Below are 19,022 nucleotides of genomic sequence, written 5' to 3' on the forward strand. Positions count from 1 at the left end.
CATTTTATACGTTTTAGTTTAAAGAAAAGGGAAAATGATAAAGAAAATTAGTATCTCTGAACACAGGAAAACTTTTCCATGCAGCTAACATAACAATTAGATATATAAATTCCTCTTTAAAGTTTTTCTGTCTATCTGTATAAGGTTACATTCAATTTCTTTGAATTCTTCTTTGGCAATTCTGATTTAAGAATTCTTTTTTGCTTTCAGCCATTGTGCAGACCATTGTGGACTATCTTATTTAGCCTTATCAATTGAGTGTAAAGAAAATCGCTCTAGATCAATAAATTATGTGAGATTTTTAAAAAAAACTTCGTTTTGAAAATTATTTTCCGATCTATTTGTTAAGTTTTTGAAGTGGTTAATTTGACCATTGAGCAAGAATATGGGCAAAAATTCATCTCAATATCAAATAAAAAAATTTGTATTGAATTCATTGAAATCGTTTTTGTTTTACTCACGTCTGTTCTCCCCTTCCCATGAATCGAATTCAGGAACTAACTGTCTGCAGTGTAACAGTTTTAAGACTTATTTTTGATCATAACTGATAGTAAGACAGACTGTTGTCCAAAAATGTTTTAACTTGAATTAATTCAGTTCGGCTTCCCTCTTTAAAGACTTTACCCAGCTAAGAAACAATAAACTGTTGACAGTTTAAACATAGCAAGAGAACCCCTTTTAAGTCATTACACCTTATATTTTATAGACAATTTCAAGTTTATAATAACAGCTCTAGTGTTTAACACATGCTTATCTTGTTACTGTTGATACGTTAATATTTTGTGATACAATGGATTTATTTTTTATGTAGCTAAAACTGTCCTTTGTCAAAGTAACTTCAAGCATAATTGCCTTTAGTATTTCATACTGACAGAACACATTTCTCTTACAGCTTGTTTATTAATGTTTCGAAATTATATAATTTTTATAAGCTTAACAATGAACAAAACTGGTAACAAACTTGCAACACTAAAACTCTATGAACCCAATTAATTAACCCGCGATAACATCGATGCATTTCCTCACTTCCCTCGGGCTTCTGAGTTAATAGGTTTTTCCAGAAGAAAAAATTGACCTTCCATCGCTTGCGAGCTAACTTCCTGCGACTGTTTATGAAGAACTTAGGCACATGCCATCTGCTGGGGACAACCATTATTTAGACAGATAGACTCAAATTACTAATAAACGCTTCCTTGTATTAATATGCACCAATCCCTCCAATTCTCCACACTAGCCGACACTCATACATCAGTGTTGGAGAGCACAGGTATAGGTATATATACATATGGATATAATATCCATCTCGCTAGACAATAGCAAACGAAACCAATTAAGGTGTGCAATTGGGCAGAACATTTTCCTGTATCGTCGATTTTTATCTAGAGGGGATAGGGGAGGGACTTACCAGATGTTACGGGGTGTGGAAAAAATAAATGAATAAGTAAACAAAACAAAACTGTGCATAGAAAAAGAGAAAAACGATTCGAAATTGGTCAATTACAAGGCTGGCTGTTCTACCTGTAAGTGGTATTTTATGAGCTGTTTGAGCAGTCACTAGTTTTGTCAACTGCTTGTCTAGGCTTAATTTTATGGTGGCATTAATTGAGTGAGTTCTTGTCTCTTTTTTTGCGAACTGTAGCCAAGTAAGAGTTTATTTAGGCAGTGGTAGATTTTCTCTATTATGTTTGAGAATAGTTGTGAGTATTTCGGCTCTTATTTGAAATGAAAATAGTACAATATGGCAACAAAATGTGAATTATTAATAACTAATGTCGGACAAATTGTAAATTGTTTTTGATATGCCTAAATAATATTGAAAACTTCTTCGAATAACTCCGAATTTTAATAAATCATGCAAGAAATACTTAAAAGTTTTCAAAATCATTGAACTTGATTCGAGGTCTATCTAAGCCATAGATCTTATTAAAAGCAGAAACACATTTTTCAATATTTTTTGGTTTGTTAGCAGTTCGTTATGATCACATTATAAGGTTAGAAGTGAAGCCAGAAATAACATTTGATATCTTTTAATAGATTTTGAGTTTACATTAAATTGTTGATAAATTCTACGTGTAAAAGAGTTTGTTTGTATGCCTCAGCTTAAAGCTGCATCCAATGGGAAAAATATGAATTACGGAACTCTCAGACTTGTTGCAACTGATAGAATTCAATTGAATTTTTCACACAGTGTAATAATATTGAATGTATAACAATAATCGAAAAATTGTTATACATTCAATATTATTACACTGTGTGAATACACTTCTGTTGAGCATAAAGTATTCTGTACATTGCATAGAACAGTTAACTACTTAGGAAGAGAGATCATATCAAATTGTCTTAAAAATGAATCAAGGCGCTTTATTTGTTCTTTATTTATTTAACTAGGAAAATACTAATTTTTTGACAGAAAGATTTTGCTAATTATAAAAAACTGGATGCATATCTCGCATTTTTTGTTCGTTTTAGTTAAGCATGTAACAGTTAATGCCTTATTTAACTTAATTCTGGAAATTCAGTATTTTGTGCAAAAGGCATTTTACTGAGTACTTAAAGTTACTTCGGACTTCATTACAATCAACATAATCCTCACATCATATATAATTAGTTTCAAAACTAATATCATTGTAAACGATGTTTGGTACACTTGCAAAGTGTTTAGCAATGAGTAACGTTTTGAACACAAGTATCTATACCGAACTGTCGAAAAACTAGACAGTGACTGATACTCAAACATGGTAAGCAAGTACAGAGGTTTCATTGCACATTTGAAGTAACCTTTGCTCAGGTTTAATCTGCATTATTTTTAAACTATATTCCAATTCTGCAAAATATTCGAATATGTTTTTGAATTTTAAGCCAAAAGTTTTTGACAGTACGCTTTTGTAGAAATTTACACTGAAACTAGAAATACTTTTTTGAATGCTTTGAAATGTATCTTCACCCGCTGTCAAGGAAAATAGTATATTTGGATAACCATAAAGATACATACGATAACACAAACAAAGGAGCAAAGAAATTAAAGGAGTAACTTGCGCGTCTTAGACGAGACATCTACAGTAGAATGTTTTACTACCGTTTCGTGCAACATAGTGGGGAGGCAATGGAAATCTTCCCAAATGATGCAGGTGATCTTGCATAATCCGTACGAAATCTAGTTGGACGTTACCCTTCTGAAATAGATCTTCAGATACTTACAAGGAATGGGAGCACATGTGATCGTAATATCTTTTCTGATTCCGTTAAGCTTTAATACATCACGAATACAAGATAGCATGTCTATTGTTATAATGCTCTTCAGCTCGCAGTGTCTATTGCTGGAAACTTATGTATGTCGTTCGTTCCGGAGGTTAGAACTGTACCATTAACCAGGGGGCCTACGCACTCGAGCAAAATAGTCATCATATCCCAAAACAAAGCATGACGCATAGATTTCATTTCCGCTATTCTAGCCTTGACCACTGGAAATGAAGACTCCTATATTTCAGTGTTAAAGCTCGAAAACATAAGATACTGGAATTGCAGAATTGCCTTTAGAACACATCTTGCAATTCGTTTCCAGGACATTTGAGCCTCTACGCCTGCCCGTATATAGCCTTTGGATCGGATATAGCCTTTGAATCTGCATATACCTGGCGAATCATTCTTCTGTTTTCTCGTCCGCTATTTTGATGGTCCTTCCTGACCCTATCTACTATTTGTGGTTTTCCTCACGTATCTCTTATCAATGAACAGAATAATCTAAATGATTCAGGACTATATAGTGTGCTGACGATACTGCAACTTTCATTCCAGTGATAATGCCTCTAAGGAAGTCTGCCAAACGCGCAGTTCGTCATCTTTGTGGTGTAAATGGCATCTTTCTTTTTCTGTGCACATATTTCTATCAACAGGTGCTTTTAGAGATCAGGTTGAGTCAACGAAATGCCGCCATTTAAGTTTACCAGTTCGCGATTTCAACACTATATCAGTGGGTGTGATTATGGGCGAATGCACTACATTTAAGTCATTTGAACATCAACACTACCCTAACCATTTTCATAGTTTCATGTCGTGGCATAGTTTGGCTGATGTGCACTAATTTCAATGACGGTAAGGACAGTGGTCATTGAAAGATTATTGCTTGGCTTCTTCTAATCAGAAGAGCTCAAAGAACTGTTGTTTAACCACCATTGGCAACGAAACGCATGCTGCTGATCTTGTTGTCCCTATCAGACTATTAAAAATTTTCACAAAGCATTGTGCGCGATATTCGTTTATTTTAGAGACGAATCCATCAATATGACAGATTTCTTTTTGAAATTAATGCTGTTGTTGCTGCCTCTGTTTTACAAAAATCTGGTACTGAATTGTAAAAAGCAGTCCTTTAGAGGTCTATGCAAAAGTAACAGCACTTCAGAGAAATATTCGATGGGAAAGAGCAATGTTACACGTTAGTGCTTATCCTATATTTTATCTTTTGTAATCTCGCTTTAGTTTTGCATTTCACTTATTATCAAATCTCACAACTAACTGATATAAGAAATAATCGTCGTTTATCACTGATAAGACTAGAGTTAGATGTTGAAAACCTCGTCTATGAGCATCAGTAACATTAATCATATTGAATAAATCAGTAAAATAAAAATGAATAATCTCCACAATATAGTGTCATTTTCAGTATTTAGAATGTAGTGATATAGAGACATTAGGTTATTTTGAAGCAGAAGAGGTGAAATATGAGCAATACCCTTGCCTGGACTTTAACCTGGACCTCTCGAATACGCTAACCGTTACACCACGAAGGCATGCAGAAAGGATGGAGAAAATACCTTATAGTGCATATTAAGGAAGAGTTTAATATTTTAGAGTATTTTTATATATAATATAAGTTGTATTGTAAGGAATTAAATCATATGAGTCATGTGTTTTTGTGATGTGAAAAATCCTCGGATAAATCTAAAATCTTATAAGAGCATTTACTGCTTTTTTATGACGCCTAGCTTCTAAACTCATATATGATACAATTGAGCCCCAAAATATTATGGTAGACAGTAATTCATCACCATAGCTGGTTAACTGAAAATTTTGTGTGGGACGCCTAGAATCCCAGTTATGACAGGTTTTAATATTGGAAAAGAATGTAAAGAATTCAGTAAATCTTTTCTTGAAGTTTTTTAGTTCAATGGTCAACACATTGATTAATGACTAAAATGTCTCTAGTTCGAATCCGAGGGCAGGTATGCTCTGCTTTTCTACGATACCATGGCCCAAAAATACTGAGAAGATAGTATCGGTCAACACTAGTGTTTCAACATGGGTTCTAATCCCAGCAAACGCAGGGATTATGCGGCAAATATTCTCCAGTTGCATAAGCATTTTGTAGCTAGTTGCATATGCATTTTTGTAGCTATCTCCCGTACGTAACACGAATTCGAGGGACTTCTTAAGAAAGTTCATCACAAAGGAGTCTGTTCTCTTAGGGAGAACTTTGTGAAGAACTTTTTTTTTTTTGTGAACTTTGAACAAACTTTATATGGAATTTTTGTCTAGGCTTATCTTCTTCACTGTAACCTTAATAGTGTCTAATCATGTTTTATACTATTCTTTTTTCAAAAGGCATTTGTTTGCAATTAATTGGTTATTTTCTAAACTAGGATGATATTGTGCTTTTATAATTGCTCTTATATACTATAAAACTGTATATACTGTAAAGCATATATAGTTTCTTTGTAGCATATAAAAGCAGTATATGAATATATAAGAGCATATATAAGAGATAAAAACTTTTAAGTTAACTATAAAGAAAGCTGTTTTTTACCTTATGAGGCAAAAATAAAATGTGAACCCAAAGGAATTGCAGAAAAGGATTAAAACCATTGTTTTACGCAGAACAGTCCGGAATATTGCATAGAATAATATCATTCTTTTTGCACCCCACTACGTTTATTAGTTTATCGCGAGGAAAACCTTAGTTTTAGATTCATTTTATTTGTTTTATGCCCATGTAACATAATAGCAGTTGATTTTCGTTAAACCATAAAATTTAATAACAATGCAAGTAAATGTACTCATAATTAACACAACATTTTCTCATTTCTGAAAAAAGAGAACGAAATAGTTCTTCATTTCCTTCTTTAGAGCTGTAAAAATGTATTTCTTCATTTGCAATTAATTATATTGCATTCAAATCTCTGAAAAAGAAAGCTTTGCGGGAACAGGATATATCACTTTCTTTGCTTACTAATAGGTTATCTTTAGCGGTTTTATTAATCCCTATGGAGCAATTAAAAAGATCAATCTATTGCCCGTAGTTTTACTGAGAAAAACCCATAAAAGTGTGCTTATGTTATACTTTTTCTAAATTAGACTGACAGCAATTTCTTGAAATTTCTTTCTGTAAAAATTATTTCACATTTAAATACATTTGTATATATATTATATGAAATTATTTATTATATAAAACATTCTATTATATAATATATGTATTACACTGCACACAGTTATTTTATATAATTAATATATATATTTATTTATATTTATATTGATATATTATATAAAAATGCATATATTTTATATAAATAGTTTATATAATATATATTTATTTATTTATTATATAAAATGCATATATATTATATAAATATTTTTATATAATGTATATATATGTATTTGCTTTAGGTTGGGTTCAAAAGTTTTGGGTTAACTGTTAAAATTAAATAAGTTAGAATGATTCGTCAGCTAATTCTGGATTAACAGAAATGAAGCTATTTTCTTCCAACGGTAGAAGGATTTATTTCTATCTGATCTGATCTACCTTCTCTTTATAATGTTGAATCATATTTTAATTACATTCCTCTGCTTATATATATATAATATACTAAAGAAATATTGATTATATTATCTCCTAATATTAATTTTAGTAGAAGTATCTAAAAGACCCACAGGTAGGAAGTTTAATCCCAAAAATTGTTTTAAAGTAACTTGAATGTAAATTGTTAAAAATGTTTTACGGGGACTTGAATTAAATCATGAATAACAAAATTTCAAACTTTGAAAAAGAAATTAAATTAAAAGCAAGTAACAAGTAAGTTTAAAGTTTAATTAAATTAAAAGCAAGTTTTCGAACTAAGTGAATTTTAAGATCATACAACATATAACTTTAAATTATATATATATATATTTGTTATTTGTGTGTTTCCTTCCTCTGTATTTTTACTGATTTGATCAATATTGGTTGAATTTTGAATATTTATGGGGAAATTTGGATATTACTGTTATTAACTTCATTTGGTTCTTGTCTTTGTGGATCTGGTATTGGAAATTAGCTTTTTCTTCTTGAAAAGTCAACTGATTTCTGGTCAATGCAATAATTACTTAATTTCTTGGTTGCATTTTCGTTTTTAAACTATTTTTAATTTTCAATTTTCTCTACGCTCTTGTATTATCTAATTCAGTTTTAAATATGATAATGAGTAAATTTATTACAGTAGAATTTTAACTTACTACTTTTTTCCAAGGAAATAATATATATTCAATCATATAAGTAAATAAATTATTATTTTATTACTTAGAAGCTTTAGCACAAGTATTAGGTAATTAATTACTAATAATTACCTTGTGTACTAATTTTTAGGCTCTTATTTTGTTTCTTTATATATATATATATATATAATGTAATGAAATTTATTCCCATTTTTTAGCTTTTTGGCCTTCTAATAATGTGTATATTAAAGTTTAAGTTTTTCTCTTGGGGGCTACCGGTAACATGTATACTGTACTATGCATGTGACCGAATCAATGTTCTGGGAATATATTATGCATACATATACATACACTTTCTTTTTTCACTATCATTCTTAATATTTTTATTACGTCTACATATTAACATTTATTATAATATTTATTAATCCTACATATTAATATTTAAAATGCATTTATTATAATATTTTACATGTGATTTTTTTTGTCTTTCCAAAATTAAGAGAATTGCTTATTCAAATTTTCAGAAGACATATTACTTTGTAAATCATTATAAGATTAAATAGCAAAATTCTAAATATTAAGCAACAAAAACTGAAGGATCAATAAGCATAGTATAGCAAAATAATTTTCACATTGAGAATGGAACCCAGAATAAGGGGAAATAGTTATAAACTGGAAGTATCAGCTTGCAGACTAACATGTTGAAACTTTAAAATTTTAAAAATTAAAAAGGTGTGAAAAATCATTAGTTTAAAAAGAAATTGCATCCTGATCTTCGTATGCAAATTTCCTTTTAGACCTAAAATTATTTTATCCAAGTAGCTAAATAGGCCTACTAATTTAAGAATTATTTCCCAGAAATTTAAGTCTTATATTTAAAATGGACTGTTCAAATGATAAAGATAAATAGAATGAAATAGCATTTTGCTGTGATACTACTTCATCGTAATTTAACGTCACATAGAGATTTGCGCAAATGCTTAACGAGGAAACGACTTGATTATTTAAGACGTAACTGAGCATTAATCTCATTGAATGGCTTGTGTAGGAGGCTTGCAGCAAATATTTCTCTTAAATGAAAGTATTTTCTATTTTTACAGTACACAAAAATCGCGATTTAAAATTTAATAAACGTTTCGAAGAGATTATCTTCCAGGCGAATCTAAGTAAACGAACGATTACGAAGAGATTGCCAGTAAAAAAAAGTAAAAGTAAGACACTTCGTTCGTTTATCAAAAGAACGGAGGATTTAATCAGATGGTTTAATCTGAACTGGTTTAATCAGCTTCAATGAAAACTGAAGCACTATATTTCTAAAATTCCGGATCGATTTATGGAGTTCAAATATTTCAAATTTTATTTATAATGTAAAATAAAATAAATATGTATTTTTTGATAATTCTTTGATTCCGCCCTTTTTTACAACAAAATCATGGAATCAGAGCGTGATGAAGATCATAAAATAAAATCTCTTCTCTCGTTTCTTTTCGCCCTACCACCATAACAAAAAAAAAATGTCAGCGAAAAAGAGCACAACAACGATATAGGGCCTAAAAATTATTTGCAAAGTGAAGAGCAGTTTTAAACTGTACAAAACTCAAAATATTATAATATTTGGAATATTATAATCTGCAAGAAATTTTATCTGGCTGTAAATAGTATGGACACATGCGGTATTTGAGCTAAAGGAAACGATTTGGGTGATGGAGAAAATATAATATGAATTTTGCACCACTGAAATTTTTACAAAATTATCGCTCTCTCCTTTTTTTTTTTTTTTTTCTTATATGTCTATGCATTTTAGAAATAGATGATACTATTTTCATTGCATAGTATTTGTTAGCATTATTATTTCATCTGAAATTTGGAGCTTTTGTTAAATTTAAAGACTGCCACATAAAACTGAGCTTGAATGAAGTCGAGTTTATAAAATTGGCACTGATTTGAGCAGTAATTATTTTACTTGTTATCTGAGTGATATTATTTTTAGAGCTTAATTCTGAGTTCAGCATATTTTTATTAGCAACCTGTATATGGGTGAAAGTACAAGTTTGGGGGACACCAGCGACATACCATGGATCAACTGGCAATGCCTTCTCGTGCTAAACTAGCCCCCCCTTAAATAATTGAAAAGTTTTTCAGATTTTAAGGTCCCCCGAATGGGTTTGATTAGAATTTTTTACTCTCTCGCTGAGCTTCCAGCCTGCCAGTCAGTTGTTCCTACTAGCAGCCTCATTTTTTTGTCTTTTTAGCTTTATTATTTAGCATTATTGTCTTCGTACTAAAGGCATATGTAATTCAACAGGAAAATTACAAAATTTTAAAAACAGCATATCGTTAAAGTTTCCGATAGACAGTCTCGCGCGCTGGAGACAAAAATGATTTTTTCCGCCACTGCTCGTTTTGAAATCGTTGAGTTTATTAATAAAAAAATCGTTAGAAAAATATTTTATAAAATATGAAATAGATAATAAACAGATTCGAAACTCAAAATTCGGCCTTCCAGGTGCCAATGTTATTTCTCAAATGTAATGCAGGGCAACAATATTTGGTGGGGACCATTTGAAAAATGATACAACGCATTTAAGTGTTTCGATGCAAAATCCAGTTTCGAGACTAATCCATTCGGGACTAACGTCTTTTTGGAGATAAAAATTGAAAGCTTTATTGAAGTTTACAAACAAAGTTTGGGAAGGTGAGCAACTGAAGCTTTCCAAAGTTTAGCTATTATGGTAATATCGTGCAAGCCCGCACTACTCCCCGCATCCAGTATTTGTTAAACGTAATAATTTAGGACATAAAGAGATTACAATAGAATTTCAATACAATCTGAAATTCACAAATTAAATTGAGAATTTTAGTATTTATATCAACGTTTTTATTTATCTTACTATGTCGTTATCTATTATCACTCTGGCGGTGAGTAACTAAGCCGGTTGTCATGCTAGTGAAAATTCTAGAGGAAGTATGGATGTCTGCAATTATCTTCTCTTCTTGCGGGTGTAACGTCAGTCTCTCCTATAGGGTAGCCTTGGATTTGCAATAATTCTTGGATTTGCAATAAGCTCAGTCTTTCTTGACAAGGTAGCTGGTAGTTCGGTCCGAGGTTCAAATCCCGTGAACGGGCTGGCTGCATGGGTGTTTTCGGGGTTTTCCCCATGTATAACGTGCATACGAGCCAGTTTCCCTTAGAGAGTCCTCCACGAAGGCATCCCTTCCCTTAGGCAGATAACCCTAGTGTGCTTTGCCATAGTTAAATACACCATCTTGACAAGGTAGCGAAATGAGGAAGCGGCAGGTCACATCGTAATATTAAGGGCAGGGGTTAAAAAAAGAAAAAGAAGCCCCTACCCAAAACAAAAGTTGAGTTTTTTAATTTAATTCGCCATAGACTGCACCTTAATTTATGTTCTATGGAAAAAGTTGTAATTTACTTAATATAGGTTGTTTGTTCATTGTTTATACTTAAAAAGTCAGCAAGCAGATAATCTGAACAAGAAAATAATTTCAATAATTGCTTGATACAACAATAATTTACCACCAACTTTTTTATTGAGTTCTTTTTATAATTACTTAATGATACCTAGCATCTATAATAGTATTTTTGTTCAGCTTCACGCACCCATTATTCATTGACATTGGATTCTTTATTCATTTTTTAGGTGGCATAAACAGGTTTGTTTTGGAACCCGGTAAAATCATCTATTGGATATAGGAGTGTCTCATTCAGACCCGGAATGCTGTTGCTGTTGCTGTCCTTGCACCTACGGATTTTGATGGCATCCAGCGGCGAATGACCTTGCTCGTTCAAGGACCACAAGCAACCCTAAAGTACCATGTGTTTCGTGTTTTTGAAGTTTATAGCATGTATGACAACAATAAATTGGTATCGGCGGAAGACACAATTGTTGAGCAATAAATGTGTCTTTTTTGGGGGGAAATTTCATAAAGAGCAGATACGAAAGATAGTTGTTTCTTAATTGCTTCTTCATCTAAAGACGTCTTTGACGAACAGTAAAGTGAAGAGAACTGCTACATGACTATATAATTAATCGTTACTAGTCTTTTTGTCACGCTATAAAATTTTCCTTAAAGTAATGAAGTAATGAATAGTTTTAATGGTGAATTTATAGTTTTGAAAGGATATAGTAGTCTAGAGATTTTTTTTTATTCTTGTTACTTCAAGTAATCATATCTGTGTATGTACGTAAATTAAAAGGCAAGTTTTTAGTATTTGTATGAGTTGAGCGTCAAAGGACTGAACTTTACCTCGTATCCTTTGCTTTACGTAGCGTCAACGTCTTTAGTTAATTTCTATTCCCAAAATGATTGATCATGAAGTAATTCTTATTCTTGTCAGGCTGCGGTCAACTTCAACTTAATGTTGGGCCTCGGGCTTCAACTGACTTGTCGGATAACATTAAGTATCACAAGTAAAATTTTAGTTGATGAACCAGCTTAGCTGCCTTGATAAATGGCGAGATTAGAACATATTTGTTTTTATTGAATCATATTGGTTTGAAAAATCCAAAATAAGAAAATACTGTCCTTTTTTTAGTTAAAACAAACAATTCTTTATGCTAATCTTGCCGTGATAAATGATCGTAGGGTATTTTAACCAAAGTTACGTTGTGTTGCACAGATATAAAACAAGTATAATTCAAAATTTAATCAATCTAAGGAAAACTACAGAAAAAAGGAAAAACGACAAAACTTGTGAATACCTTGGGTTACGCAAAGGAGATAATCTTTACAGGAAAATTAGAACAAAAATTCGGGTAAATCTTTTGAAAGTTTAGGAAAACGGACTGCGGTTTCTGTAAACAAAAGAAAGTTTCATCAAAATCACAGGCGGAGTTTTCATCGATTGATAACTGCTAGTTACCTTATGTTCATCTACTAATATAATGGTGCTTGTCATTTACTAGAGCTGAATAGGTCGATATTGCAAACTCTTGATGAAAACAATAAGGTTGACCAATGAAAAAGAGACACATTCATTTGGGCATAAAAAATATATTTTTGAGCTACACGTTATGAAATTACTTACATGTTTTAAGCCATATAATATTTCCAAAGCATCATAAGGACGATCTACGCCATTAAAGAGAGTAAATAGAAACCATACTTTAACCATAAGGATGAATGCAAAGCATTTGCAATTCAATATTTTATGAGTATTTATCGAATTATGATTACCTTTTGCATTCAATGCAAATTTTTATCATAGAGCATCGTTACAAAAGTAAGTCTTCATGAATCCAAACAGAATACTCAAGCTGCAGAAAGTAAAATTATTAGTTAATTTTAAAGAACTAAAATTATCATTACATATTATTACGATGGAGAACGGTGAACTATAACTGGTCACGCGTTATCATGCCAAATGCAAGCAACCACTCATTCTTCTACACGACTAAATTTTGACGAATAAAATTAATCCTACAAATTTCCTTGCTTTCATACACCAAAAAAATTCCTAACAAGTTAATTCAAAACCAAAAACAAAAATAAAATAATTTTCCGTGGGTTTACAGATTGCTACCCTTAGGGCATCCATTGGTCTGTTAATAATTAAGAAGGATATCGAAAAACAAAAATCCTGCAGCCCTAAAATTGAAAAAAACTGCGGAATGCATGCATGTTTCTATTTTTTAAAATAGAAACTAATATTCTAAGTTCTTGTCAAAGTTTATAATAATCTAAAACTTCTAAGAAATTTTTTGTCACTAGCTATACTTTCCATTTTAGGATCTCCTAGTATTGAAATACTTAGCACATATCTACATATATAAAGAAGAATGTCTGTGTGTTTGTATATTTATTCGCGATTAACTCAGTTACTACTATAGCTATAGTCACCAAACATTCTACAATTCTTTTCTGGGTTCTGAAAAAGGTCGGCATCCACTTTCTCCAAACGAAAAAATAGCTAAAATCATAGATATTAATTAAAACTCTGAAAACACTAATTTTCGCCCTCATTTTTCCGAATGGCAACAGTCTCCCACGCTAAAGATAAAAAGCTGCTTTATTTCGAGAAGTGTTGCCACTGCTCTCTTTCAAATTGTAGAATTTGCTAATAAAAAAATTCCAAGATTTAAGATGAAATAAAAATAGCATTGCCAAACATTAACTACACTATTCCTGATTCCAAAAACTCGTTGGAAGCTATTTCGGCTATTCCCAAAGACTTTAATCAGCCCAGATATTAATTAAAAACTCTGAAAATACTAATTTTCGCACTCATTTTTCAGAGTGGCAGCAATCTCGCGAGTTGGAGATGCTTTATTTCGAAAAATGTTGCTATTGTTTGCTTCCAAATCATAGAGTTTGTTAGTAAAAATTCTGTAAGTTTTACAAAACCTATATATATAAAGAAAATGCCTCTTTGCGCGTTTGTTTCTTTGTTCGCGTCATTGAATTCTGATCAATTATTTATCAGGTTTTTGCCACATTTAATCGACTAAAATTGAATATAGATGAAATATTGGATGGAACTTCGATATTTTAAGACCATTTGATTAGAAAGACGAAAATCGTTAAAAACTGCGTTCCATTGTTGCTGATATAATGAGAGAAAATTAGTTAATTTTTCTAACGAAATTTTTCATGTGGGTTTCATATGGCATTAGCCTGAAAAATGTATGAGTATGAATCGTAATTTTTGCACAGTTATTAGGGAAGAATTACAGCGGTATCGTTTTCCTTGTTAGATCCATTACTCTCAATCTAACTTAACTGGCATCGGGTACTTCCGCTAGTATTCATATAAAAGGATAAAACAGACATCAATTTAAAATCTTTCGATAGTATATGTATTTGTTTCTGAATCCGCAAAATTACCAAAACCGCTAAAAGATATAATTTCTTGTTTCGAAATTTAAGAAAGCTTCTGTTACTCTGTATCAACAATATGTGTTAACTTTATAGTTTGGACCACTTCAGGATGCATGTATATCCGCTTTCCTAAAATTTATTAAGCACAGATATTGTTAAATGCATTCTGAATCCTTAAAGTATTAAAGCAGAATTCATATTCTGTTTTAATAACTGAATTTCATTTAAATTGAGAGGTTACCTAATTTCAAAATTTAAACCTATGTTTTATTATTCTGAAGCGTGATGTGCTATTTTAAAATGAGTATAGCTCCTTCCAAGTGAACCTTACAATGTCCCAGCAAAGGACTTTAATGCTTTAAGATTAATACAGAAATTTAGAAAATATAACATTTCGAAAACAATACTCTATAATAGAAATACTTTTATTCAAAAGACAATACCTATTTCCATTCAAAATAAAGTGAAAAGGGTATACCTGCTAAGTTAAACTTAATTACAAAACTTACTGCAACAATAAAATCTTTACTAAAGGGTATAGTAGAGAAGACCTTTGCATATTACAGGAAAGTAACTTTTGAATAATTTCTGTAAAGCAGTAACAGGCATAAATAATGATGCTTTAGCGCACTTCTCCGTGTTGCACAGTAAAATAAAACGGCTGTCGCAAAAACTTTTAGTATTTTTTCGTTTTAGCATTAGTTAATAATAACCCCTCACCTTACACAGAATAATGATAATTTTGGAAAATGCGTTTTTCATAGTTTTCTAACACAGGAAGGAAAAATGAAATTTATAGGAGGAGCTTAATAAAACGTAACTGAAAACATCTTTATATTTTACACAGAAAAGTTTTATTGATGCAATTTTGAAATCAAGCGATTTAATGATGCATTGGACATTAAAACTTATACGAAAATTTACAGAAAAAAAGATGAAAATGGGGAGAATAACTTATATAAAGCATTTATGTTTGTGCAGTTCAGCGTTATGATCTTAATGAAAACTAAAATGTAGCCTATGGTGCATTAAGCAAATTTTGAATACATTGATTCACCCATAACATGACATTGGGTAATAAGATCACAATACTATCATGATATATTTAAATGCTAAATTAATGCAAATTTATAATTCAATCAGCAAAAGTTTTCATGAAAGATATTACTTGAAATCTGAGGAAACTTTAAAGGAATAAAATAAAAACGATAGATTCAAGACAATGAAATCAATAAAGCAATTTATTTCAAATTTTAAGTAATTTTTCGTGCTCTAATTTCAGAAAAAATTTAAAATATAGTAAATGTTGTTTAGTTTATTAATTTCATTGTACCGATCGCTATTTTGTTTCATATGACAGGCAAGGAAATTTATCCGTTATTTTTATTAATATGCAAAACAGTAAAGTTTCACAAATCAGTCTTTTATAAGATTCACTCCCGCATATAATTCGGCATAAAATAACACTTTCCGCATATACTGTTTAGTGAACCTTGTATTCCTGAGCGAATACACTGTTTTTACCTACCTACAAAGAAAGTATCCTCTAAAGAATACATAGAAACTTTCTTTTAGTTTTCCAGCTATACCGAAAATTTTCCTCGGTTGGACATTCTTGTCTATTAATACTTCGGTTAAAATCTGTAATTAACTTTTGCACGAGTAATGTACTTCTGTGTTTGGCGTATATAAACCTGAAAAAAATATTAGCTACATTTTAAAATTTATTTTTAATATCTTCTGGATAGTTTTTAAGCTGAGAGATAATAAATACATGCGATTTGCAAGCAAGTAGTTGGCAGTGTTTAATTAAAATTTTCTCTTAAATTTGCGACATATTAAATTGTCATCGGTTTAATATTTTTTCTGTGATTAAGTATTTGCACAGAAATTTAATCCAAAATGACAGAAATAGTTAAGCATTTTTTATCTCGGAAAAAATTCATATTCGTAAGGTCTTGTTTTGATTAAAGTGCTGATGATACTTCTTTAACTGAAATTTGAAGTACTTGTCAGATAAGCTGTCTAACGTTGTATGTACTGATGAAAAGAATAGAATGATCCGAAATTCCAAACAACATTTTTTGAAACAGTAAAATTTTGAAAATTAATGTTTTTTATACAAATTTACCATCAATTAAAAAATAAATGTTCTTAATTTTTACAGTATTTAAAGCAAAAATTTCAATTTTAGGTTACATACATTTGTGTCAAAATGTAAATGAAGTGTTAGGAAAAAATTACTTTTTTTTCAGTTGTACTTTAAAAAACATTTTAATTTTTTAAAAAATAACTACAATTATTTTGAAATTGTTGCTATAATTTATTATATTACACAGTTTTTATTATTTACTATTATTTCAAAAGGAAACGACGAGTTTCCTCTGAATTTCCCAATCATGACTGCTGCATCTCTCCTTGTGTTAATTTAAATGCAATTTGCAGCTAGGCCTTTTTAACAAAAAACAATTTGATTACCTTTAGCAAATTTAACGTATTAATTTAGGCACATAAGATATTTATTAAGTTTTTGTATTAAATACACATATTCGAATGATCTGATCAAAAATTTTAAGCATAACTTATTATGTACGTAATTTGAAACTAAACAAATAATGTTCACTTTACTGTTTAAAAATAATTATTTTCTGAATTTGATATCTATGTTTATTAGGTCAAAAAGTATTACTTTTAACGGCTAATAATTATCCAGTAATAGAGTATCAAAAAAAGAAACTATAAGCTAAAGATTATGAATTAACGCTTCATATTTTTTCCTCAATATGTTCTTCAAAACCGTACATGTTTCGATGTAGGATTTAATACACCAAAATTCCAGCTAACATTACTAATTGCCAACTTAAGTTTAAGGAAAAAGAAGTTGTTAATAATAACTCAGCACTTTTTGTAGGAACATTGTTAACAGTTTTGCTTTATCTCCTTCCCTAAGCACAGCTGAAAAGGCAAAGAAAACTGTTGCCATTTTTCAGAATATTTCTCTGCACTCAAAGCAAAAAGTATTTTACAACAATGGACTGATAGCTGATTCAATACCCGTTAAAATGTTTCCTCTTTGAGTGACTGTCTTTTGAAAAAGGTGCCGTATAACTCTGAATAATTGCACTAAGCAATACTTGGCGTTATACATGCTAAAAAAGAATTTCGAGCACTTCGATCATTTTAGGGCTTATATATTCTGCTTTCCATTCATAGAAAAAACTTTCTAGTTGCATTTAATTTAGTAAGACCAGTCCAAATAAATTTAATTTTAAGCTATCAAAACTAGATTTTCCTTTTTTAAAAAAATTTTCAGTAAATATTTTGTTTCCCAATTTTGCTTGTGTGCTGAATAAATATTTTTGCAGAGTTAGTAATTCAAGAAGAATTAAGAAGTATTACATTTTAAGAAAAATAAGAAGGGTTTGTTCCAGCTCTTAAAAGTAAGCACAAATTTCTTCGTGAACGTTGTACTGCATATTTAAAAACTGTTTTATAGGACAAGATTTCGAGGGCCTTACGGACTGGTACGCGATGCTTGAGTGCTAGGGAGAAATAATTTCTTTTTCCCCTCTCCGCGAATCTTGCTTGATAGTTAGTTACGGTACGTTAGTTAAGTTTAGAAATTTCATATTTTATCTAGCTGTTTCAATAAAATTACTTCATAGTACTTCATTTCTTTTTTGGGAAGATCTGCTGATCGGTTAATGTGAGCTGTTTGATAGAATTAAGATAAATTTGAAGGATGTAAGGTTAAGGAGTACATGAGTCCAGAGGTTGTAATAGTTAGAAAGGGGAAACTGTTCGGGGATTTTCCTCTCCTGCTCTTCCCATTCGGAAGCGGGTAACAGAACGAGTTTTTCTTTCGCAAGAGTGCGAAAGCGTGAGTGGTAAGATTTACTCTCTCCCGCGGCGTGCGCAATCGCAATTATGAGAAATCTTACCTTTTGCATCAGAGAACTCTTCCCACGGCGGCAGGTATGTCTCGAAAAAGGGGGTGTCCGTAAAGTCCGAAAGGAACCGAAAACCAGCAAGCGAAAAAGACGTCGACTGGCGACAAGGGTGGACCAGAAGCTTCTGCAGAGTCCGGTGCCGCCTGCCGCGGGGAGGAAGCTCTCTATGCAAAAGACGTTCTCATGCTCAGAATTCAGACGAGATTTCTCTCTCCTGTGCTCCTGCTTCAGCTATTAGCAATTGTAATGAAGCCTTTTCCCCGAGCAGCATGAGTTAGTAGCTGCCTTCGCCTTTTATTTAGGTTTTTTCCCTCCTCCCCTTTCCCTATTTCCCTTTTTTTCATTCCCTCCCATCGCCCCGCATACATATCGGGTTTGGTTAGGGGAAAGGAGGTGCAGTGTGTGGCTATTAATATTTTATAGGGGCGCGGACCGCCGGGCTCGGGTTATAGAGCAGCAGTCCGGGCAGTTTTTTTATTCGTAGGGGGTGTTAGGTTGCCCGTCCGTCTCTCTGTCTATGCCTATTCTGTTCCTGGGATGGTTCTTTGGTAGTCCCGTGCGAGGAATTCCTGATGAGGAGGAGAGTTAGAAGATGCGGCGAGAGGAATGACGTTCGGAGGAAGGAATCTGGAGCAGGCGAGGAAAAATCCCTAAGAGAAATCCCTCGAAGGACTCCAGAGATAAATTACCTCTACTCATCAGATACAACATTACGGAAAAGCAATCATTAAGACTAACTACAGAACCAAGTGGTTCATAGATGATTGTGGA

General features: G+C 31.6%; 1 protein-coding gene across 10 annotated transcripts in view; it reads right to left on the minus strand.

Moving 5' to 3' along the window:
• Positions 1-18,503, minus strand: part of LOC118185753 (uncharacterized) — a 555,072-nt gene extending 536,569 nt beyond the window's left edge. For 2 of the 10 annotated variants that reach the window (XM_085823606.1, XM_085823607.1), the window contains exon 1: positions 18,243-18,502. The gene's annotated coding sequence lies outside the window, so the exon portion shown is untranslated. Of the gene's footprint in view, positions 1-18,242 lie in introns of all 10 variants that reach the window. The other 8 variants (XM_085823612.1, XM_085823610.1, XM_085823608.1 and 5 more) reach the window with 7 other exon arrangements.
• Between the last annotated feature and the right edge of the window lie 519 nt (positions 18,504-19,022).

Source organism: Stegodyphus dumicola, chromosome 9, assembly GCF_044657685.1.
Source record: "Stegodyphus dumicola isolate Sdum_Otavi_A_Nest chromosome 9, ASM4465768v1".
Lineage (NCBI taxonomy): Eukaryota > Metazoa > Arthropoda > Arachnida > Araneae > Eresidae > Stegodyphus > Stegodyphus dumicola.